This window comes from Schistocerca gregaria, chromosome 3 (assembly GCF_023897955.1).
Source record: "Schistocerca gregaria isolate iqSchGreg1 chromosome 3, iqSchGreg1.2, whole genome shotgun sequence".
NCBI lineage: Eukaryota > Metazoa > Arthropoda > Insecta > Orthoptera > Acrididae > Schistocerca > Schistocerca gregaria.
This window is the reverse complement of record NC_064922.1, coordinates 355350636-355376412: the sequence shown is the minus strand read 5'-3', so window position 1 is coordinate 355376412 and position 25777 is coordinate 355350636.

Below are 25777 nucleotides of genomic sequence, written 5' to 3'. Positions count from 1 at the left end.
AAATTCTTAACATTTCACTGAGATATTACTTTTTTTTAGTCATCAGTCATCTAACTGGTTTGATGCGACGTTCCACGAATTCCTCTCCTGCGACAACCTCTTCATTTCAGACAGTCACTTGCAACCTATGTCCTTAATTATTTGCTGGAAGTATTCCAATCTCTGTCTTCCTCTGCAGTTTTTGCCTCTACAGCTCCCTCTAGTAGCATGGAAGTCATTCCCTCATATCTTAACAGATGTGCTATCATCCTGGCCGTTCTCCACATAATCCTTTCCGATTCTGCGCAGAACCTCCTCCTTCACCAAATTTTCAACATTCGTGTATAGCACGTACATCTCAAATGTTTCGATTCTCTTCTGTTCCGGTTTTCTGACAGTCCATGTTTCACTACCATACAATGTTGTGTTCCAAACGTACAGTCTCAGAAATTTCTTTCTCAAATTAATTCATATGTTTGATACTAATAGACTTCTCTTGGTCAGGAATGCCTTTTTTGCCACTGCTTCTCTGCTTTTCATGTCCTCCTTGCTCCTTCCATCAGTGGTTGGTTCAAAGGGCTCTGAGCAGTATGGGACTTAACTTCTGTGGTCATCAGTCCCCTATAACTTAGAACTACTTAAACTTAACTAACCTAAGGACATCGCAGACATCCATACCCGAGGCAGGATTCGAACCTGCGACAGTAACGTTCACGCGGTTCTAGACTGTAGCGCCTAGATCCGCTCGGCCACCCCGGCCGGCTCCATCATTGGTTATTTAACTGCCTAGGTAATAGAATTCCTTAATTTCATCTACTTCTTAACCATCAATCCTGATGTTAAGTTTCTCGCAGTTCTCATTTCTGTTACTTCTCATTACTTTCTTCCATTAACTCTCAGTCCATATTTGGTACCCATTAGACTGTTCATTCCATTCAGCAGGTCATGTATGTCTTGTTCATTTTCACTCAGGAGGGCAATGTCATCAGTGAATCGTATCATCAGTATTCTTTAGCCTTGAATTTTAATCCCACTCCTGAAACTTTCTTTTATTTCCACCATTGCTTTGTAACCGCACGGTTAAATTGCTAAAAATTTATTCAGCCGGTGTCGTAATTTTGAAATGAGAGTTAGTACGGATGTCGCGTAATTAATATTTCACGTGAAACGCCGTTGAGACAGAGGCAAATGTCAATTGTGGATACTAAGCCACTGAATATAAAAATTTACGTTATTATGGAGTACACACGACTGACTACACAAAATAAGAGGGCTATAGAGGCTGAAATGGGAATATTCCACGATGCCCGATAACAAATGAATCATTTTTTAAATCGAAACTGGCGCGAAAAAACATTTGTTGCATTGCTTACTGAATGCCCATCGTATTCCAAATCGGTTGTTGTAAATTGTCATGCTCATCATAACCTAAATTCTACGTAATGGAAGTGGTTCTGATGTAAAATAACACACGTATTCGTCCACTACACAAAATTGCTTAAATTACCCGTCTTTTTTCATTCTGATCCTTTTAATTGTATTTAATCTATCTCCTTCCTTCGAATAGTTAAAGTTTTTTTCATATATTGTTTCTCTTTTAGAAATTATCCGCGGCTTTAAAAATATGTGTTGCAAGTCATTACACCTGTTAGTGGCAGTACAAAACAGGTTTTGTGGGGCATTGTTTCTATCAGCCGGCCGCGGTGGCCGAGCGGTTCTGGCGCTTCAGTCCGGAACAGCGCGACTGCTACGGTCACAGGTTCGAATCCTGCCTCGGGCATGAATGTGTGTGATGTCCTTAGGTTAGTTACGTTTAAGTAGTTCTAAGTTCTAGGGGACTGATGATCTCAGATGTTAAGTCCCTTAGTGCTCAGAGCCATTTGAATCATTTGTTTCCATCAAATAATGCTGAAAACCCTGATATGAGAGCAGTGCTCATCTTAATTTTCACACTTTTGTAGAAAAACTTTTTGAAACAATTGATGTACAGGGTAGTTATAATTAAACTTTCGCTACTTGAGCTAGTGTAGACGGAAAACGATTTGCGTATGGGTACCCAACTTTATAGGGATGGCGCGGAGCGGGGTTTGCGTTTTTAGTGCCATGACGTATCGTTAGGAGCCGGTATTCGTACGGTGACGTTGGATTGAAACACAAGTATCAGCGAACATTACAACTGCAGATAGTCAACACGGTTAGGACACCGAGAGCAGGGCTTTACTCGTTAAGCTGTTTTATCAAACAACAGTAATAATGCTGCTGCTCTACCGACATGTTAGAGGAATGCCGGAGGTCCTCTTCCCGCAACGTTGTTGAAGTGCATGATTCGGAAGTTCGAATTTTTTGGCAATTTGGGAACTGCTCCCGGTGGAAAGCCGACAGTCAGTTGCGCCACAAATTGTCGAAGTTACTTTTACCATGGTTGAGAATACTGGAGTAACGTACAATCTTCAAGCAGCGAACGAACTGTGTCACGACAGTTGAACATTCCATGGTCCACCGTTCGAAAAGTGCTGCGAGCAGCTGTGAAATTGCATCTGCGGTGGTCGTGAATGCAGATGCTCATTCAGAAACCATTGTAGTCTGGGACGTACACATGGTACGCAATTAACAAATGTTGCTCTCTCATATGGAAATTAAAATGTGTTTCTTTCACTGGTTTACTCGTTATTTCTCTTCCATATGTCACTACAAATGTTTTCAAAAAGTTTCATTGTCCTACCATCACACGTTTTTCATGGTGACCCTCTCAAGTAGCGGAAGTTTAATTATAACCATCCTGTATTTCATTCGAAGCAGGTGATGAAAATTCCTCGCTTCCTACAATCACTTACACTCAAAAATGATGTTTTATTGACGTTAGTTAATTAAAATGTCGACAGAGACATATCATTAACTTTCATAATACCTTGCCTAGACGAATAACAATTATAGTTTTGTAATACTCTGATCAGATCGAATCGTTATATGTAAATCACGCTAATAGTCTGTATTTTTTTATTTTGGCATTTTTCTAGTGATCTTTGTTTTGTATATTTGTAGACTTTTGCAGTGTTTTTGGCCTGGTGCAGTCAGAACATAATAAACACAATTTGCATGCAACCAGAATCAGCAATTTATGAAGGATTCCCAGTGTCATTTGGAAGCAGTGCATTGGAATGAGATTTTCACTCTGCAGCGGAGTGTGCGCTGATATGAAACTTCCTGGCAGATTAAAACTGTGTGCCAGACCGAGACCCGAACACGCGACCTCTGCCTTTCGCGGGCAAGTCCTCTACCATCTGAGCTATCTAATCACGACTCACGCCCCCTCCTCACAGCTTTACTTCTGCCAATACCTCGTCCTCTACCTTCCAAACTTTACAAAACCTCTCCTGCGACCCTTGCAGAACTAGCACTCCTGAAAGGAAGGATACTGCGGAGACATGGCTTAGCCAGAGCCTGGGGGATGTTTCCAGAATGAGATTTTCACTCTGGAGCGGAGTGTGCGCTGTTATGAAACTTCCTGGCAGATTAAAACTGTGTGCCAGACCGAGACTCGAACTCGGGACCTCTGCCTTTCTCGGGCAAGTGCTCTACCATCTGAGCCACCGAAGCACGATTCACGCCGCGTCCTCACTGCCAGTACCTCGTCTCCTACCTTCGGTCGGCACACAGTTTTAATCTCCCAGGAAGTTTCATAGCAGTGAACTATTTGTATCATTAATCATCACCAGAGCTTAAATTTACACAGTACATTTGAGTCATTAGACATGTCGTAATTCTGACGCAGGGCTTGTCTAATACCAGGGAACGGCTTCACCATCCCCTACAACAAAAGCAACACCCTCAGCTGAAGGGGGATCCATTCTAGCAGCAGCACTTGCCTGAGAGGTGGTTATGGTCAGACGAGAGATGTTTGTATGTTGACGAGATGCCTCTGAATTGTTTTTGAGAATGGTGAAAGTTGCAAAACTTAACATTGATTCAAATGGTGCAAATGGCTCTAAACACTATGGAACTTAACTTATGAGGTCATCAGTCCCCTAGACTTACAAGTACTTAAACCTAACTAACCTAAGGACATCACACACATTCATACCCGAGGCAGCATTCGAACCTGCGACCGTAGCAGCAGCGCGGTTCCGGACCGAAGCGCCTAGAACCGCTCGGTCACAGCGGCCGGCACTTAACACTGAGTTACAAATGGTTTAGGTCATCGACGTCATTTTTGCTAACAGAACTGAAATAATCAATATTATTGAGAGTTTTTCGTTTTCATTTATAATCACCTCAGATATTCGTATGTAGTCGTGTACGTGCACTGTGGACAACAAAAGACTACAATCTAAGTGTATCAACTGTATTTACGGATTTAGGACACTACATTATAAATGGATCAACGGCCACACCGTGGTGAAAATACTGGTTCCTACCAGATAATTCGTACCAGATAACCTAAATTAAGTACTGACAGGGGCGTCCACTAACTGGTTGGGTGACCGTCCGGCTGTGCCCGTGCTGTAGTCAACTTTTCCTTAAAGGCAGAGGGGACCGGAGAGTTGGTGACATAAAGTCCCTGATCACTAGCCTTTATGCCAATGCCCTGGATCCAGTTACAAACCTCTCCACAATGTCTCAAAAGGAGGGGGGGGGGGGGGTAGTGTCGTGCGACACTGTTGATGGCGATCCATGCGTCGCATGTCTCATGAGGCGTTAAGCTTCGGCGCACCCTTGGTGTTCTTCGGCATGAATAGGCTACGTGCCTGTACTGGGTTTCACGCTCTTCCCCCTCTCATCATACCCAACTATAATATCGGCTACACACACAAATACACACACACACACACACACACACACACACACACACACACACACACACAAACGCGCTCGCGATTACCGTCACCTACAATTAACAGATACGTACACAGTTCCTATACTTCACGAAGGAAAGGCGCCTGCGAGCAAAAGGGATACAAAAACCCTTTCCAGTTAGGCGGTTTAACTTGCCCTTCGGGCTCTCCCATTCAAGCCACACGACTTCACTTTTATTATTAGTGGGAGCTCGCGTGAATGCCAGTTACAATAAAAAATGGGTAGATCTCAATGTCTTTGGCGGGGTGTCTAATATTTTGCTTATTGACAAGAAAGGGCTGGACGCAGTTCGCTTGCTGAATAGCGAGAAGGTGACGCTTGTGCTGCTCTCCACCTCGGCGACGCCTGCCACGTCTGCTGCTGGCTGAGGGCCGTGGCTTATCGCCCACGTCGATGTTGCAGCTGCCGTCATCTGCTCCATCCGCTAGGCCGCAGACAGCACACGTACGATCCAAGAATGGCTCACTACTCATCCGTCACCCTACTCAACTTTCAAAAAGCACACGAAACGAGGTCACTTGGACACTTGGCGGATGCCAGTAACCTTGACATGTAAATAAACTGAAGATTTCACAGGCTTGGCGATATTTTTTGATTCGTTTATAAGAGACAATCACTACGATCAGGCATCCCGTGAGTTGCAGCTCTTTTTAAGAACTGATGATGCTGGCAACGCAAACAAAAAAAAAAAAAACGTTCAGATGGCTCTAAGCACTATGGGACTTAACATCTGAGCTCATCCGCCCCTTAGACTTAGAACTACTTAAACCTAACTAACCTAAGGCCATCACACACATCCATGCCCGAGGCAGGATTCGAACCTGCGAGCGTAGAAGCACCGTGGTTCCGAAGTAAAGCGCCTACAACCGCTCGGCCACAGCGGCCGGCTAACGCCGAAACCTTCGAAACTATTATACGTTTAGGGTATCGGACGTTTAAGGGAGACGACTTACAACAGACCATGCCCAAGTAGAAACTAAGCCGTGGGCTGACTGTGCGTGGGGTGTCTGTAATTATCTGCCACACTATATTAATTATAAATTATGATAAAGATCTTCTGTCATAAAATATCATGTGCATTTATTTAGTTTATTGAACTTCCAACAATACGACGTTGGTTTGACGAGTCTGGTACATTTCCACGAAACAATGGAACAATATTGTTGCGCCTTGACGGTCGGTAAGTCTGCATATTCCAAGGATCGTATAAATAAATTCAATAATGTACAGCCTACAGTTCATTGTTAACAGCCGTCTGAATTGGTCAGTGTGTCGTCTGCGTTGGAAATAAAACGAGTTTCGTGCTGGTATTAAACATTATCATTTGAAGAGTTGGACTGCCGCAGAATGAAAACAAAATTGGGTGAAGTTCAAGCGGACTCTGCACCATCATTTTAAGACCATTTACTTTTGGATTAACGAATTTACACGTGGTCGGAGAAGCACCGAATAAGAAGCGCGATGAGACTGCAAGCATCTCAACTGAGAGATGCATAAATCCTTCACAGAGAACTGGCTATGAAGAAACTGTGTGTGATGTGGATGCTGCGATTGCTCACAGTAGACGAAAAATCGATCCAGCACACATTTCATCACAATGTCGCAATCCGCAAGACATTTTCCGGCGATTTGTGACTGTTGATTAAACTTGGATCCATCATCACACACCAGAATCAAAATGACAGTCAAAACAATGGACAAAGGCTGGTGAGAGTGCACCGAAGAAGGCACTGATAATTTTTTTCAGCTAGTAAGGTGATGGACACTGTTTTTACGGATGCCAAAGGTATAACCTTCATAGATTACATGGAAAAAGGCATAACTGGACCCCATTACGTTTCACTAACGGATCGTTTTGAAATTGCGTTGGCTGAAAAAGACACGCAGAAAAGGGCTCTTTCACAGGGATAACGCACTACCCCACACATCAGCGATAACAATGGCGAAAGTGCATGAACTGGGCTCTGAATTACTTCATCATCCACCCTATTCACCAGGCCTAGCCCCAAGCGTCTTCTTCCTGTTACCTAACTTGAAACTTTGGCTTCTTAGGTAGAAAGTTTCGTCAAATGAAGTGATACTTGATGAGTTCGACAGGAGCCGTTTTTCCGACGGGATGAAAAAGCTGGAGGATCGCTGGACCAAGCTTATATCCCTCAGAGGGGACTGTGTCGAGAAGTAACCTGTTTTTTTCTTTTTTTTTTTTTTAGAAACAAATCTTTTTTCTTATCAAACCACCCACGTAGAATATCTCTAACTATATCTCATTCACCTCCGTTGACGAAATTTAGGACACTCCGGAAAACCACAGCTCGTTTATGTTCTTACATCAATTAAATGTGCCCCTCAGTACATCTACTAAATATTTTGCACTTTTATTTTACGTGTTCCTGTGCTCCAAAACTTTCACCTTATAATCAAATGACGACACCAAACTAATGTGATAGGACTGGTGTTATATATATATATATATATATATATATATATATATATATATATATATATATATATATATATATATTTGTTTTCTGATGATGCTGTTGTGTGCGGTAAGGTGTCAAAGTTGAGCGACTGTAGGAAGATACAAGAGGACTTAGACAAAATCTCCAGTCGGTGAGACGAACTGCAGCTAGCTCTAAATGTGGAAAAATGTAGGCTAATGCACATAAGTAGGAAGAGAAATCTTGTAATAGTGTCCTTCTTGACACAGTCAAATCGTTCAAATATTGGACCGCAACATTGCAAAACGTTATGAAATGGAACGAGCATGTCGGTACTGTGCTAGGTAAAGCGAATGGTCGACTTCGGTTTATTGGGAGACTTTAAGGAAAGAGTGGTTTACCTGCAAAGTGGACCACATATAGGACGCTGGTGCGATCTATTCTTGAGTACATTTCGAGTGTTTAGGATCTGTACCAGGTCGGACTGAAGGAGGACGTCAAAGCAAATCAGAGGTGGGCTACTAATTTGTTACCGGTAGGCTCGAACCACACGCGAGTGTTACGGAGATGCTTTGGGAACTCCAGTGGGTATCCCTGGTGGGAAGGCGACGTTCTCTCCAAGAAACACTATTGAAAAAATTTAGAGAGTCGGTAGTTGAAACTGTCAAACGATTCTACTGCCGCCTACATAGATTGCGCGTAAGGACCACGAAGATAAGACACGAGACATTAGGGCTCATATGGAGGCATAAAGACAGCCGTTTTCCCCTCGCTCTCTTTGCGAATGGAACAAGAAAAGAAATGACTAGTGCTGGTACAGAGCACCCTCTGCCACTCACCGTAAGGTCGCTTGCGGAGCATCTAAGTAGATGCAGATGTAATGGCTTCGCGCGCTCGTCACTAACGGCCCTGTAGCCGCGAGACGACAATACCGTATTCACCAGAAAAGGAGCGAAACGACATAAAATACTACAGGCTAAGGCTCTGTGGGTAGTTCTTTGGCAAGGATATCGAATGTGACCAAGAGTGAGTTATTTAGTTGAAATCGAGTGAACAAAGACTACGAGAATGGTTGTCCGGTTGGAAGATGTACACTATGACACCCAAAGTGTTACAGGTACATGCAATACATGGTGCAAGTGTAGTTACGATAGGGTTTGCTACAGACGGGTGTGTAGTGGTCATGGCAGAACTTCGGATGTTAACTGACTTTGAATGTGGGATGATAATCGTTGCAAGTCCACACTGGATGCGCGACGTCTAGGAGCGCCGCGCAGCGCACAAACGCGCAGCGCAGCGGAGAGCAGCGCGGAATGGCGCAGAATAGAGCAGAGTGTTCGTAGGTGCTTGGTAATGTTCCAGTGTGTACGAGCAAGTGCGCGTCAGTAACAATGGAAATAGAGAAACGCTGTCCAAATCGAGCTGCTCAGGGACTGTATCGACACAAAGCGCAAATTGGTTCCTTGTTGCGCAGGGCGATGCGGTTTGACGTCTTCACAGGCCCCGCGCACGCACCACCAAGCGCGAAACGTCTTTCCTTGGATATTCATTATCGGAGAGACAATGTTACCACGACGACAAGGGTTTCAAGATCGTATGTCACGACGCATCGGCAGAACCATTGTGAGTCAGATCGTGATATGAATGTGGTGCGTCTGGAACCCATTTCTGGCAGGAGTGTACGCAAACTAATTCGCTACATATGCTTTAGAGCCGCCGACTTTTATCTCGTCCAGCGCCCATGGTTGACATCTGGACATTCATTGTACTTTCCAGAAGCTACTGGAGACGGTTTCTAATCTGAGGTCCCGATTTCAGTGCCCATTGGCACGCATTAGACGAGATGGGCTCAACATATATATGGAGATATTATCAAAAGGGTTTAATTACAAAATTTAACTGTCAGAATATGTAAAATTTTTCATTGCTAGTCCTGAAATCACACAGAAAAAAGGCTACAACCTTCCACATGCTAGCATGAAGAGTGTCATTTTCAAAAGCTGGATTCCGAGATGAGGCTTTTTGACACGAATAGCATGTCATGTTTTCTTCTCCTGCGATTACAGACTTCAGTGTAAAAGAGGAACACTACTTTGTGCCATGTTTCGGGCTGTCATTCGCCTGGGTGACGGCGTAATCGGACAGGATCAGCGATCTGGTGTAACAAGAAACGTGGTTCATCCGCCCAGGAACACATTCTTCCATTGACCATGGTCCAGTCTCCATGATCGCGTGACCCCTACGAACGTAACTGGCGATGTCGTCGGCTCAACATGGAAACACATGAGAATCTTCTGCTGCGGAGCTCCATGTTCAACAACGAGCGCTGAACAGTGTCCTCCGAAACACTTGTGCCTGCACCAGAGCTGTATTCGTCAGATCCGTCATAGATCGCCTATCCTGGTTTACAGAGTGGGTAAGTCTGTGACCTCCACCTTCTGTGGTGAGGCACCGCCGTCCAACACCCTGCCGCCTACTCGTGGTTTCAACGTCTTTCAACCACATTCCGAACAGAAGAACAGCTTCGCTGCTTTCGAGAGCTCATTTCTAGTCGCTCGAGCATAATTAGCTGCCCTTTCCAAAGTCGATTATGGCAGTACATTTCTTCAATTACTATCCATATACACTCCTGGAAATTGAAATAAGAACACCGTGAATTCATTGTCCCAGGAAGGGGAAACTTTATTGACACATTCCTGGGGTCAGATACATCACATGATCACACTGACAGAACCACAGGCACATAGACACAGGCAACAGAGCATGCACAATGTCGGCACTAGTACAGTGTATATCCACCTTTCGCAGCAATGCAGGCTGCTATTCTCCCATGGAGACGATCGTAGAGATGCTGGATGTAGTCCTGTGGAACGGCTTGCCATGCCATTTCCACCTGGCGCCTCAGTTGGACCAGCGTTCGTGCTGGACGTGAAGATCGCGTGAGACGACGCTTCATCCAGTCCCAAACATGCTCAATGGCGGACAGATCCGGAGATCTTGCTGGCCAGGGTAGTTGACTTACACCTTCTAGAGCACGTTGGGTGGCACGGGATACATGCGGACGTGCATTGTCCTGTTGGAACAGCAAGTTCCCTTGCCGGTCTAGGAATGGTAGAACGATGGGTTCGATGACGGTTTGGATGTACCGTGCACTATTCAGTGTCCCCTCGACGATCATCAGAGGTGTAGGAGATCGCTCCCCACACCATGATGCCGGGTGTTGGCCCTGTGTGCCTCGGTCGTATGCAGTCCTGATTGTGGCGCTCACCTGCACGGCGCCAAACACGCATACGACCATCATTGGCACCAAGGCAGAAGCGACTCTCATCGCTGAAGACGACACGTCTCCATTCGTTCCTCTATTCACGCCTGTCGCGACACCACTGGAGGGGGGCTGCACGATGTTGGGGCGTGAGCGGAAGACGGCCTAACGGTGTGCAGGACCGTAGCCCAGCTTCATGGAGACGGTTGCGAATGGTCCTCGCCGATACCCCAGGAGCAACAGTGTCCCTAATTTGCTGGGAAGTGGCGGTGCGGTCCCCTACGGCACTGTGTAGGATCCTACGGTCTTGGCGTGCATCCGTGCGTCGCTGCGGTCCGGTCCCAGGTCGACGGGCACGTGCACCTTGCCGCCGACCACTGGCGACAACATCGATGTACTGTGGAGACCTCACGCCCCACGTTTTGAGCAATTCGACGGTACGCGCACCAGGCCTCTCGCATGCCCACTATACGCCCTCGCTCAAAGTCCGTCAACTGCACATACGGTTCACGTCCACGCTGTCGCGGCATGCTACCAGTGTTAAAGACTGCGATGGAGCTCCGTATGCCACGGCAAACTGGCTGACACTGACGGCGGCGGTGCACAAATGCTGCGCAGCTAGCGCCATTCGACGGCCAACACCGCGGTTCCTGGTGTGTCCGCTGTGCCGTGCGTGTGATCATTGCTTGTACAGCCCTCTCGCAGTGTCCGGAGCAAGTATGGTGGGTCTGACACACCGGTGTCAATGTGTTCTTTTTTCCATTTCCAGGAGTGTAGTTGCTAGAATGATACCTTATTCGTTTCTTATACATGGTGGACAAAACAAAACAGCACCGGAAATTATTTATAAGAGTGATGCAGATCTGACCCATGTTGACGAACTGAAAGAAGTATCCATCACAGAAAATGCTGGAAACATTGATTTCGGTGCACCAATCGTTTGCTGGCATGTGTGTGCGTGCGCATCCCCAGCATGCTCAGTCCCGCGTACTTCACTCCGTCAGTATATCTGAGTGAGTGAGAGGAGCAGACACGTTTGTTGACTCACAAGGAATCCCTTGAACGCGAGGTCCAAAGATCAATTTTTAGTAACGCTTATTTGAAGGTTTTGTGTTAAAAATTATGACAGAACAAGCGTTAGTTACTAATGACTCACCATGTGCATCAGGAGGACTACAGCAAATGAGTGTCCAGATCAACCTTCTACGGGATGTATGTGTTATAGTGGAAGTGGAAGATTTGGGAAGGTAAACCTAAAATGATCAGTGAGAGCTTGCCATAAACTGAAAAAAAAAAACTCATCCAGTAGTGAAGGTCACTGTACTCGGCTACGGAAAGTGTACAGTAGCTTATTATCCACTAGTGAAGGTGTACCATCGATCGCTGCTCCCGGCTCATTAACGGTGCGTCCTACAATGCTACCACGCATCGGCATGAAAGTAATTGTCGTCAGCTCGTTATTGTTATGTTATCCAGCAGTGCAGTTATGCTTGACAATTGTTATGTTATCCAGCAGTGCAGTTATGATTGACAGTAATGCACAGTTTACAGTAGTGCAGCTGTCGTTGACAGTTGTCCAGTTACGGTTCACATCAGTGCAGCTATGGTTGAATCAGTGAATTTCTACGAACGTCTTAGAGTGGAGTGGGAAAATCTCAGTTATAATTCTGTCTTCATGGACAGAAATAAGTACGAGTCACTTATCAGCAAGGCTAAACCAATAAAATCTGAACGAAACGACTACAAGTTTTTGAAGAGATATGAAATGCTGGAAGTCAATGGAGTAACCAAATTATCACAACCTGTAACTGAAGAAGGTAAGATTAAATGCTGGTGGAAGGCTCTGTGATGGTTGGGGCGTGTGCAGTAAGAGTGATATGAAAACCCAGTACGTCTAGATACGACTCTGACAGGTGACACGTACGTAAGCATACTGTCTGATCAGCTATATCCATTCACGTCCACTGTGCATTCCGACGGACTTGGGCTATTCCAGTAGGACAATGCGACACCCCACATGTCCAGAATTACTACAGAGTTATGAGTTTAAACACTTCTGCTGGCCGCCAGACTCCCCAGACATGAACATATTTGAGCTTATCTGGGATGCCTTGCAACGCTCTGCACCAGTTTCTTTGGTTCTTAAGTGTAAAATGGTAGTTTAATATAGCTAATGAGTGAAGTAAGGAAAACACGATAAGGAAAGGAGCATCAGATAGTAATGCGGATGAAAAGTAATAGTATTCTGATATTATTGCGTAAAATATTTCAACCAAACTTTCGTAGTTTTCATAGGAATAATCTATTCTGTCACCTACAGTAGTAAAACTGATATGGTAACAGTGGTCACGAATGCGAGTGCCAACTAGAACAGCTAGGGTGCAAGTGGTTGTCAAACAAATAGTGACGGTATTTACGTATTTTGTTTGTTCTGAAGTACTGAACACAAACGAGGCACAAACTGTTATCTATTTCGATTTAAATGAAAAATAATCAGGTTGAACTGCAGTCGTGACAGGGGGATGATGTGGGTGCTGGCACATCGTCAGAGTTCTTAACACTGCTGGAATTAACTGTATGTGCGTTCAGCCCGCTCTCCTTCCTATCCCCCTAACCCCCAGCTAAATACATTGCCACTGCCTTTAACCGAAATTGCGAGTTTTGAAGTCCATGAAATGTGGGAAGACGTGGGGCTGTACAGTGTTCAGGACTATATGGTAGTGGATGTCGTTTGCCATTGCATTTGTCCGAATGATTAAGAAGTGTCAAGCCTGAGTCTGTGCCGTGTACACTCTGTTGATCAGTGCTTGTACAGTATAGTGGCATGTTTGCGTTGTTCTGAATGAGGGGAAGAGAGGGAGTGGAGCCTTACCCGAACAGACGAGCAGTAAAGGCTGCTGCGCATAACGCCTCCTTGCGACGGACGGATCAGCTTCAACAGTGCCTCACGCCCTCCCTGTGTGTCACAGAAGACGTATGGGATTTAATCCAGGGCACCGGTGCGAAGCCTGATGATCAGGATCTTTCCGCTACCACCTCTCCTTCTCTTGTGGGCCACACAATGAATGCGAAAATTTATTCTAGCATCGGGATTCGAACCGACAATCTTCGAGTGAAGTGCTACTGCGTAAACGTGAGTTGGGGATTTAAAGAGCACAGTTGGGTGGTTATGCCGCTACAAACCGAGAAATGAATGACAGTTGACGATTTGCTGCTTTCCCAACAAATATCTCCCTATCAAGGTGACCAGAAATCGCAACGATCGTAGAGCTGTTACAAGCTAAAAGACCGCCTTTTTCTTGAAGAAGACGTCTTGTGACAATACGGGTGGCGAGTCCGGTAAGCAGTTGTACTAAAAAACAGTGTTTGGTTGAACGATATGTGGCTGATAAGTTGCCATGTGGTGGTGGGGACAGGTAAGTCAGCAGGAACTGGACATCGTACCCGGGATATTGCAGCTAGCTGTGCACAGACGTGCGAAGCCGCATGGCCGGCCGCAAGTTCCTAGTGACCTGGGAAACCGCAGTGTGATACGAGCAGAGGACGTGCCGTCAGGTGCTTAAGGAAGTGAAGCAATATCGTCAGGAACCGACTAAGCTACAGCTGAAACGTATAATATTCTCTGAAAACACTAAAATTACTTCCAGCCATACTAAGAGCAATCTAAGGACAATGTCGAACTCGTTATAGTGAGAGACTGTATTAATTAATTATTAATAAAATAATTTTATATATATATATATATATATATATATATATATATATATATATATATATATTTCTGAGAAAAATAGGAGTAAGCTGTAGGAAACCACAAGTGCCACACATTTTGTACAAGAACCAAGAGGGAACAATAGGATTAGGACACAAAGAACGAAGTGCTCGGATTACAGAAGGTGTAAGACAGGAATGTAGTCTTTCCCCCTACTGTTCAATCTATACATCGAAGAAGCAATGATAGAAATAAAAGTTCAAGAGTAGAATTAAAATTCAGAGTGAAAGGATACCAATGATAAGATTTTCTGATGACACTGCTATCTTTAGTGAAGCTAAAGAAGAATTACAGGATCTGCTCAATAGAATGAACAGTCTAATGAGCATAGACTGTGGGGCGAAGGTAAATCGAAGGAAGACGAAAGCAATAAGAAGTAGAAACAATGAGAAGAACGAGAAATTTACCAGCAAAATTGGGGATCACAAACTGGATGAAGTGAAGGAATCCTTCAATAGAATGAACAGTCTAATGAGTATAGAATGTGGAGCGAAGGTGAATCGAAGGAAGACGAAAGCAATAAGAAGTAGAAGCAATGAGAATAACGAGAAATTCACCAGCGAAATTGGTGATCACAAACTAGACGAAGTGAAGGAATTCTGCAACCAAAATACACCATGACGGAAGAAGCAAGGAGGACACAAAAAAAAGACAAGCACAGCCAAAAAGGGCATTCCGGGCAAAAGAAGCTTGCAAGTCTCAGACATCGGCCTTAATTTGAGATTGAAGTTTCTCACAAAGTACGTTTGGAACACAGCATTGTATGACAGTGAGAAAACCGGAACAGAAGAAAATAGAGGCATTGAGATGTAGTGCCATAGAAGAATGTAAAAAAATAGTTGGATTGATATGGTAAGAAATGAGAAGATTCTCCGCAGAATCGGAGGAGAAAGGAACACATGGTTCAAATGGCTCTGAGCACTATGGGACTCAACTGCTGTGGTCATTAGTCCCCTAGAACTTAGAACTACTTTCACTAACCTAAGGACATCACACACATCCATGCCCGAGGCAGGATTCCAACCTGCGAACGTAGCAGTCGCACGGTTCCGGACTGCGCGCCTAGAACCGCGAGACCACCGCGGCCGGCAGGAACACATGGAAAACACTGAAAAGAAGAAGGGACAGAGTGATAGGACCTGCCTAATGGCATCAGGGAATAGTTTCTATGATATTAGAGGCAGTTATATAGCGCAAAAACTGTAAAGGAAGACAAAGATTTGAATATATCCAACAAATAATAGAGGATGTAGGCTGCAAGTTCTACCCTGAGATGGTACAGGAGAGGAATTCGTAGCGGCTCCCGTCAAACCAGTCAGAAGACTGATGACAAAAAAGAATTAATAATTATTTATAAAATGAATAACAAATGACCCAGACACGAAATATAGGCTCATGAAATGCAGTTGGGTAGATGTTGAAGCCATTTACAGAATTGGTATGTTTCTAATATTGTTAAATAAATACACGAATTGTTTTAAATAATTTATTAAATAATTCGTAGAATAAAGCCAAACAATAATTTCTTCTATCTATACTAACCATTATCGCCAGCACGACTGGTTTTCCGATTATTTCGCTACTGTAATGTTATTTAATAAGAATTTTGCTAACGTAGCGATTTGAATAATGTGGAATTGCTCCACCAGGCAGAGTAAAATCGTTAGCTTAGCTATATTCCTGCAGTTTCATTTGTGCCACATAAAATTTTAATAAAGCCAGGTATTTAGCTATGTATAAAATTAAGTAATGTAATATCAGACTGGTAATCAATCAAACGTACGTGTAACACACAAATATAAAAACCGTTATACAAAATCTTACGATTAGTGGTCAAGATGTAAGTCGCTACAGTGAACCAAACATTGGGTCACGTGACCAAATTTTTAAGTAGGCAGGCAGGCTAGGCTTCTTGGTCTCTAATCTTTGTCTCTTGGTCGGTGAGGTGGATTCTGGTAAGATCTGCGCAGCTAGATAACCGTTTAGGCTTATATATTTCTCGGGTCTTAGAAATATGCCGACATGAACCAGTCTGGGACTTCGGAATACTTGGATGTGTACCAGCTCGAGACTTAGGAATATTTGGGCCTCTGAGTGCCAGTGGGATGTCAATGATAACTTTTCAGCCGAGGCGTGTTTTGTTACTGTATAAGAACCCCCCCCCCCATGAACCACGGACCTTGCCGTTGGTGGGGAGGCTTGCGTGCCTCAGCGATACAGATGGCCGTACCGTAGGTGCAACCACAACGGAGGGGTATCTGTTGAGAGGCCAGACAAACGTGTGGTTCTTGAAAAGGGGCAACAGCCTTTTCAGTAGTTGCAGGGGCAACAGTCTGGATGATTGACTGATCTGGCCTTGTAACATTAACCAAAACGACCTTGCTGTGCTGGTACTGCGAACGGTTGAAAGCAAGGGGAAACTACAGCCGTAATTTTTCCCGAGGGCATGCAGCTTTATTGTATGATTAAATGATGATGGCGTCCTCTTGGGTAAAATATTCCGGAGGTAAAATAGTCCCCCATTCGGATCTACGGGCGCGGTCTACTCAAGAGAACGTCGTTATCAGGAGAAAGAAAACTGGCGTTCTACGGAACGGAGAGTGGAATGTCAGATCCCTTAACCGGGCAGGTAGGTTAGAAAATTTAAAAAGGGAAATGGATAGGTTAAAGTTAGATATAGTGGGAATTAGTGAAGTTCGGTGGCAGGAGGAACAAGACTTCTGGTCAGGTGACTACAGGGTTATAAACACAAAATCAAATAAGGGTAATGCAGGAGTAGGTTTAATAATGAATAGGAAAATTGGAATGCGGGTAAGCTACTACAAACAGCATAGCGAACGCATTATTGTGGCCAAGATAGATACGAAGCCCACACCTACTACAGTAGTACAAGTTTATATGCCAACTAGATCTGCAGATGATGAAGAAATTGATGGAATGTATGATGAGATAAAAGAAATTATTCAGGTAGTGAAGGGAGACGAAAACTTAATAGTCATGGGTGACTGGAATTCGGTAGTAGGAAAAGGGACAGAATGAAACGTAGTAGGTGAATATGGACTGGGGCAAAGAAGTGAAAGAGGAAGCCGCCTGGTAGAATTTTGCACAGAGCACAACTTAATCATAGGTAACACTTGGTTCAAGAATCATAAAAGAAGGCTGTACACACGGAAGAAGCGTGGAGATACTAAAAGGTATCAGATATATTAGATAATGGTAAGACAGAGATTTAGGAACCAGGTTTTAAATTGTAAGACATTTCCAGGGGCAGATGTGGACTCTGACCACAATCTATTGGTTATGAACTGTAGATTAAAACTGAAGAAACTGCAAAAAGGTGGGAATTTAAGGAGATGGAACATGGATAAACTAAAAGCACCAGAGGTTGTACAGTGTTTCAGGGAGAGCATAAGGGAGCAATTGACAGGAATGGGGGAAAGAAATACAGTAGAAGAAGAATGGGTAGCTTTGAGGGAGGAAGTAGTGAAGGCAGCAGAGGATCAAGTAGGTAAAAAGACGAGGGCTAGTAGAAATCCTTGGGTAACAGAAGAAATATTGAATTTAATTGATAAAAGGAGAAAATATAAAAATGCAGTAAATGAAGCAGGCGGAAAGGAATAAAGACGTCTCAAAAATGAGATCGACAGGAAGTGCAAAATGGCTAAGCAGGGATGGCTAGAGGACAAATGTAAGGATGTAGAGGCTTATCTCACTAGGGGAAAGATAGATACTGCCTACAGGAAAATTAAAGAGACCTTTGGAGATAAGAGAACTACTTGTATTAACATCAAGAGCTCAGATGGAAACCCAGTTCTAAGCAAAGAAGGGAAAGCAGAAAAGTGGAAGGAGTTTATAGAGTGTCTATACAAGGGCGATGTACTTGAGGACAATATTATGGAAATGGAAGAGGTTGTAGGTGAAGGTGAAATGGGAGATAAGATACTGCGTGAAGAGTTTGACAGAGCACTGAAAGACCTGAGTCGAAACAAGGCCCCGGGAGTAGACAACATTCCATTGGAACTACTGACGGCCTTGGGAGAGCCAGTCATGACAAAACTGTACCATCTGTTGAGCAAGATGTTTGAAACAAGCGAAATACCCTCAGACTTCAAGAAGAATATAATAATTCCAATCCCAAAGAAAGCAGGTGTTGACAGATGTGAAAATTACCGAACTATCAGTTTAATAAGTCACAGCTGCAATATACTAACGCGAATTCTTTACAGACGAATGGAAAAACTGGTTGAAGCGGACCTTGGGGAAGATCAGTTTGGATTCCGTAGAAATGTTGGAACACGTCAGGCAATACTAACCTTACGACTTATCTTAGAAGAAAGATTAAGAAAAGGCAAACCTACGTTTCTAGGATTTGTAGACTTAGACAAAGCTTTTGACAATGTTAACTGGAATACTCTCTTTCAAATTCTAATGGTGGCAGGGGTAAAATACAGGAAGCGTAAGGCTATTTACAATTTGTACAGAAACCAGATGGCAGTTATTAGAGTCGAGGGACATAAAAGGGAAGCAGTGGTTGGGAAGGGAGTGGGACAGGGTTGTAGCCTCTCCTCTATGTTATTCAATCTGTATGTTGAACAAGCAGTAAAGGAAACAAAAGAAAAATTCGGAGTAGGTACTAAAATTCATGGAGAAGAAATAAAAACTTTGAGGTTCGCCGATGACATTGTAATTCTGTCAGAGACAGCAAAGGACTTGGAAGAGCAGTTGAACGGAATGGACAGTGTCTTGAAAGGAGGATATAAGATGAACATCAACAAAAGCAAAACGAGGATAATGGAATGCAGTCAAATTAAATCGGGTGATGCTGAGGGAATTAGATTAGGAAATGAGACACTTAAAGTAGTAAAGGGGTTTTGCTATTTAGGGAGTAAAATAACTGATGATGGTCGAAGTAGAGAGGATATAAAATGTAGACTGGCAATGGCAAGGAAAGCGTTTCTGAAGAAGAGAAATGTGTTAACATCGAGTACAGGTTTAAGTGTCCGGAAGTCGTTTCTGAAAGTATTTGTATGGAGTGTAGCCTTGTATGGAAGTGAAACATAGACGATAAATAGTTTGGACAAGAAGAGGATAGAAGCTTTCGAAATGTGGTGCTGCAGAAGAATGCTGAAGATTAGATGGGTAGATCAAATAACTAATGAGGAGGTATTGAATAGAATTGGGGAGAAGAGAAGTTAGTGGCACAACTTGACAAAAAGAAGGGACCGGTCGGTAGGACATGTTTTGAGGCATCAAGAGATCACTAATTTAGAATTGGAGGGCAGCGTGGAGGGTAAAAATCGTAGAGGGAGACCAAGAGATGAATACACTAAGCAGATTCAGAAGGATGTAGGTTGCAGTAAGTACTGGGAGATGAAGAAGCTTGCACAGGATAGAGTAGCATGGAGAGCTGCATCAAACCAGTCTCAGGACTGAAGACAACAACAACAACAACAACATAAGAACCTGTATGCATTTTGTTGTACTTTAGGATTTTGACGTAGTTGAGCTGATTTGGTGCTCGGCTCGATGCCTTTACTTTATATTCGTTACTGCATACGAATGCTTTGATTACTGTGTTAAGTCAGTCCTTTTGATTTCTTGTTTCCTGTGTGAGCTCACCATTCGGAATGAATTTGTGTGCGATTTGAATAAACGAATAGTTAAGATTGATCCTTTGGTTGTAGCCCGCAAAGTTGTGCTACGAGATAATGATCTTCATGTTTTTCCTTTAATATTCTCAATCCACTTATTAATCTTTTTGTTTAATTCCCTGACACGTCTATGCTAAGTTAAGGTGCATGGTTCTAAAATGGCTTAAAGTAACAGTGCGCGGCTGAACCGCCCTCATTCATATCAGTCACATACAAATTTAAGATTGTGTACTCCCCTCCGATGGATAGATACCAACGAAATAATGCAGACTTTCAATTACTTTCTCACCTTAAATTGTTACCGAGCCCCGAGTAGCGTTGCAGTCTGACCATTGTTGCTCTCAATGAGAAGTGGATGGTAAACACTACGTCACATACAGTGAACGCCAACCCACGGCTCCTTGAACTTCCAGACGCCCAAAGTGATAGAAAAGATTTCCCATTTACCTCATGAGAACCCATTAGCTTATACGGCAGTGGAACTTACGTGGGCCACCTACTACCCATTTGCCTCGCTAAGAGTTCCGCGAAGCTCCACTTCATTTTCATTTCAACCATAATCGCTTCCTCTGCCCAGTTTCTTTACTACCATCCACCTGTTTTCCTACAGCGTGCGGCGCTTAAATCCGGATAAATGAAATTTTTTCTTAAAAGCAAACTTGTTAAAACGAAATACAAATGAAAATGAAAATCCCTTCACATATAAATAGTGGTATCTTTCAAAAGGAACATTACTCGAGGTAGCCCCCTTCAGCCGCAATGACCGCTTCCCATCTTGTCCTGAATAACGTATCGAGACCACTAGAATGGCCGCTACTTTTCTCGCAGGTATATGTTAGCTGTCTATGTGCCAGACAGAAACGTATAAAGTACGATGACGCGGACGCGCGTGCTACATAGGAAAGTACAACTACTCGAAAACTGGGTTCAGACGAGTCGACTGACGAAAGAAACAAACGAAAAGCGTGCTGGCTGACCGGCAGGGGCGGCCCGGGGGGGGGGGGGGGGGGGGGGGGGGGAGGGGGGGGTTGAGTGGGCGGGGAGCTTCCCATACATGTACCGCCACTGTGACTATGGTGCATTACTGTGCTGCGTCATTATCTGTGTCGTCACTAATTTAAAATTTACCTGTCTTTCATGATGATAAATGCGTCTCAAGTCATCGCATGTAATCCTCGATTAGTTGCTGACTTTTAGTTAGCAGGTTTTAAATCGACCCCACTTTTAATGTATCCTTTTAGTGTTATTGCTGCTAGCTATTAATTGGTATAATAGTCTCTGACAGTGTGGACTGTAAGGTTTCGCTACTTTCTCTTTTTCGTCAGTAGCGAGATGCTTGTAAACAGGAGTGACTCATGTGTATGTTCTTATAACTGATGACTGTGGCGTTTGTTCCACGTCGCCGCATATACATTCCCACTAAATTAAAAACTTGCATGCCACTCGTGTAAAGTGAAAAGTTTCATTGTGTTTTGTGGTTATACATAAATTTTTTGCTGCAGCTTCCACTCAGTTCTACTACAGTTCTGTGCTGCCCTGTTCAACATGCTTAATTACCATGCATAATATACTTTGAACGTTTTTCATTTAACTTTCTATATAAAGTTTCTTTTTTTGATTCTTCATGTTAAATGTAAATCACCAGTTCAAACTGTGAACGGCCCCGCGTTCTTCCTCCCATCAACAGATGGCAGTACTTTTGCCACTCTGTTTTACAAGTTTGCTTCCTCCTCCGCGTCCGCTACTCCATACTCCGCACGTGTTGGTAGCACACCGCTACTTGTCCACCGCGGCGTTCGGGTTCACAGCACCAAGTGTAACTCGGTATTCTTTTCATATTTCTTTATCCAGGCAGTCTTCCGTAGTACTGTCTGGTGTCACTTTGGCATTGACTTAGGTTTCGCAGCACCTAGCCCGACCGACAGTTTTAAAAGTTTATAAATTTATAGATTTTTTGTTTTGTTTTTTATGTGTGTTGCTGCGTGTAAAAATTATCTCCCGTCTCTTGCTATTTTCAGTACGACACCTGAAGATGGGCGTAGAAGAGCCGAAATCGGTCGTGTGTTACATAATTAACCTTACAATTATAGCGGTATTTTCAACCTCTGGTATAATCCTCCGTTGCGGATGTTCCTCCGTCAACATTGTTTGCTGATGGACTGAAATCTTAAGGTTGAAAGAAATTCTTTTATGTTTTATAGTGAGGGTATCAATTCTCCAGAGACTGATGGAGCGATTGCCCACAGTATGGGAGCTTATTACGTCAGAGTAGATTTTACCAATCCCACTGTCATTCTCATTGACTGAATTGTAGGTCAACCAGTCTGCTGTGGTAGCTCTGTAACCGGACGGGAGCACAGAATACAGCACAGGAGTAGACTGCAGCAAGAAGGCTGGTTTTTAGAGTATGGGTTGCGGACCTCCAGGTAGAGCCATACTGCTTCTGTGTAATGCAATTTCAAGTCCTGAGTTTTCCAGGAATATTGGTTAGGTACCTCCTGAGCGAATTATGTGATCCAGGGTAGCTCAGAGGTAGTTTGTAAAATGGTTATAAAGCAATGGCAGATTGTGAATGACGTCTAGAGTTCATGGTAAACCGATCTATTTTGAAGATGAAAACAGGAGTTTACAGTTTTGTTGGCACTGGACAGTAAGCGCTATGACTAACAAGCAAAGAAACGGAACACGAAGACAAGATTTTGTTCTGTTAGTAATTTTAGTGCAATAATGGAAGTTCCAACTTGATCAGAGGAACGACTTTGTTTTTATCCTTTTAAAAAGAAGTTGTGTTTTGATTTTCGTTCATGTGGACAAGTTGAGTAGCCAGATGCGGCGGTGCGACCACAGATAAACAAAAAAATAAAATAACAAAAAAAGCCAGGGGAAAACCCACAACATGATACTGAACGACCGACGATTCCAAGAGTGTTATGACTTACACTATATACATATCGGAAGAAAGAGTATGGTACACTTTACACGATGAAGTGATGTGAGACAGCTTTATGCAGTATGGGGATTGCATTTTTCGAAGGCCGCCAAAAAGCAGATGCAAAAAAGACTCTCTCATTCATAATCTCTACCAACTAAAAATACAACTGATACGTGCATTTATTAGTTGCAATGGCTGAAATATGGGTTCACGATTTAAAGCCACAAATGAAACAGCAGTCACGAGGCGAAATTTCCGAGTTATAGCGGGTTTACAGTGCATAAAAAGGGTCCTTTTCGTTAATTACCTTTCAATGGTTAAAAATGAGTAAACAGTATCTGGTGGGTACCATCCAAGATTTCTGGATCAGCTGATTGAAAAAAAGTGACAAGAGACCTGGATTATAGGGGCAAAAAGACATGCACACAATGAATCTACAAAACTGCTTCAGCTTAGGAAAAAGGGAAGGATTTGAACCAAATGTTCATCAGATTTGTCACTCCCAGATTCTGCATTTTCCTAAAAGAAAATGGTACTGGAAAACATTTTGCATCTTGAAGAAACTGTAGCAGCTGTAGGCAGATGTTTCACATGACCTACAGAATCTCACGTCATGGTAGAGAAGGTCTGAGCGTCCTTTACACCAGAAAAATGTTAGGAAAAATTGACTGGCCTAAACAAGGACTATATCAAAAAATAATTTAATCTTTGATGACAAACACACAGTCTGTTAGCGGCAAGTTGTTTTACGTGGTTCCCTAAACTGCAAAAGGGAGATATTTTTTGTGCATTGGAAATCTCAGCTTGTCAGATGGAGTCCGTCGTGTTAGTAGTTTCATTGCTTTGTAATGCATAAAAACGCAGAATTATTATAACATATACGTTCTCCATCGTACGTTAATGCCAATTATTATAATGATTACATATTGTCTTTCAAACTTTTTAGGAAATCAGCAGTGTCCTCAGAAGAGTTAGCAGTTCACAATTCAATCTCATGAAAGTACTTGGGATTTCTGTTAACATTTTATTACAGTAAAAGAAGAAGTGATATTTAACTTCTTGTTCTTCATCGCACAAGTAATTTTGCGTACCCACCATGCCTCTTCCAAGCAAAAGATTTTTTAATATTCAGTGAAACTGTATGGTTCGAGCGAACTTTTTTAAATCTCAAACATATTTTTATAGCATGTGTAATTAAACTTCAGTCTCCTTTGAAAAGATCATCTTGCCCATCCTTGACCATCACTAGTTTGAGCTCTGTCTCTAACAATTTCGTCGTCGACGAGACTTTAAACTCTAATCTTCCTGTCACTCGTGTTTGATAGATTAATCGCTTTTGCCAGAATTGTTTTCGTAAGACGTTACTCATGACGAAGCGGACCGAGATTTGAACCCGTCTTCTTCAGAGCACGAGACCATCGTCTTTTATTGCTCTGTCACTCCAGTCGGCGTGTAAGTCTCAGTTTCACACAAATTACTGAGTTATCTCCTGCAGTTTACCTGCCATGGCAGCCACTCGTGTTCTCAGCAATCGCTTTCTGCTGTTACTGTATAAATTTGTAACAAATGTGGCAAATTTATTTCTAGTAGCAGTCTAACATTAAAAGGAACAGAAAACGCAAAGATCTCTCCATGGTACCGAATTTAGTACATATTTCGTGCTATAGATGCACAGATGAATTAACAGCATTTGTTGTCACCGCAGCTTCACTTTAACAATGTCGATTCTGAGAAATGCTAAGTTCAAATGTCGGAAAGTGACGACACAGAGTATGTGTTGGCTGTTTTACTGTTCTCGAAGAAGCGGTCTGAAGTAGGCCAGAAGCTGTTAACGTCTGGAAATAGCACGCCGAGTGAGTTACTTGTTTCGTCACTGACGGAGACGTGTATGTGGCCTCACGTGTAACGAGACCCCTTTAAACGCGTGTTTTCTCGCATCTACTCGCTTGTCTTGTAGAACGCCACACAATCGATTAACTGAAATTGGGTCGACAATTATTTAGCGTATTTAAAAGATTTGTTTTTTGAGTGGTTTGATGCCGTAAGCCATGCCTTCCTATCCCATACAAACCTCTTGATCTCAGAGATGCACTTACATCCAACATCCTCAACTATGTTTTTGGATATATTCCAATCACTATCTTTCCCTACAGTCTTTAGTCTCTACATCTCTCTCTAGAACCATGAAAATTATTTCCTAACGTCTTCATACACATGCTGGCATGCTGTCCTTCATTCCTGTCAATGTGTATCAGTAAATAAAAGTTTGCTATTATGCTCTTGTCAAATTCTCGAGATTCGACCGTCATGCGATCTAGTGACATCTCACAGCACTGTCTCCAAGCTAGAGATTGCCACTGTAATTTATTCTAGCGGTAGAAATTAGCTGAGAGTTTACCACGATATATGACATACACCTGAGAAGATATTTTAGTTCGTGTCTGACAGTTATGTTTGTTATTAAGATCTACAAGGCCATACAAACGCTAAGGCAGGTCGCGGACATATTACCGATGAAAGTCAATAGATCGTGGATCGTTCAGAAGATCAAACAGAACACGAGATTTCCCGAACTGTGACGCAAACTGTTCGAACAGTTCGAGTCGTGCTCAGTTGCAGCCTCGCTTGAAACTTTGAAAACAAGAGAATAATTGTCCAAAAACACAATGAGATATTTTTCGCAAAATGTAACAACGGATGTCGTAACTAATCATTTTTCCATACACATAGAGTAAAAATATTTCTTGCAGAAAATTAAGAAAATTGGAACGATCATGTATGTATTTTACAGTTAGATTTTTGATACGTTATGCATTACAGATTTATTACTTTAATTTGTAATTTTAAAAAGAATGAAAGCATAATCTATGATGTAACCGTTTTTAC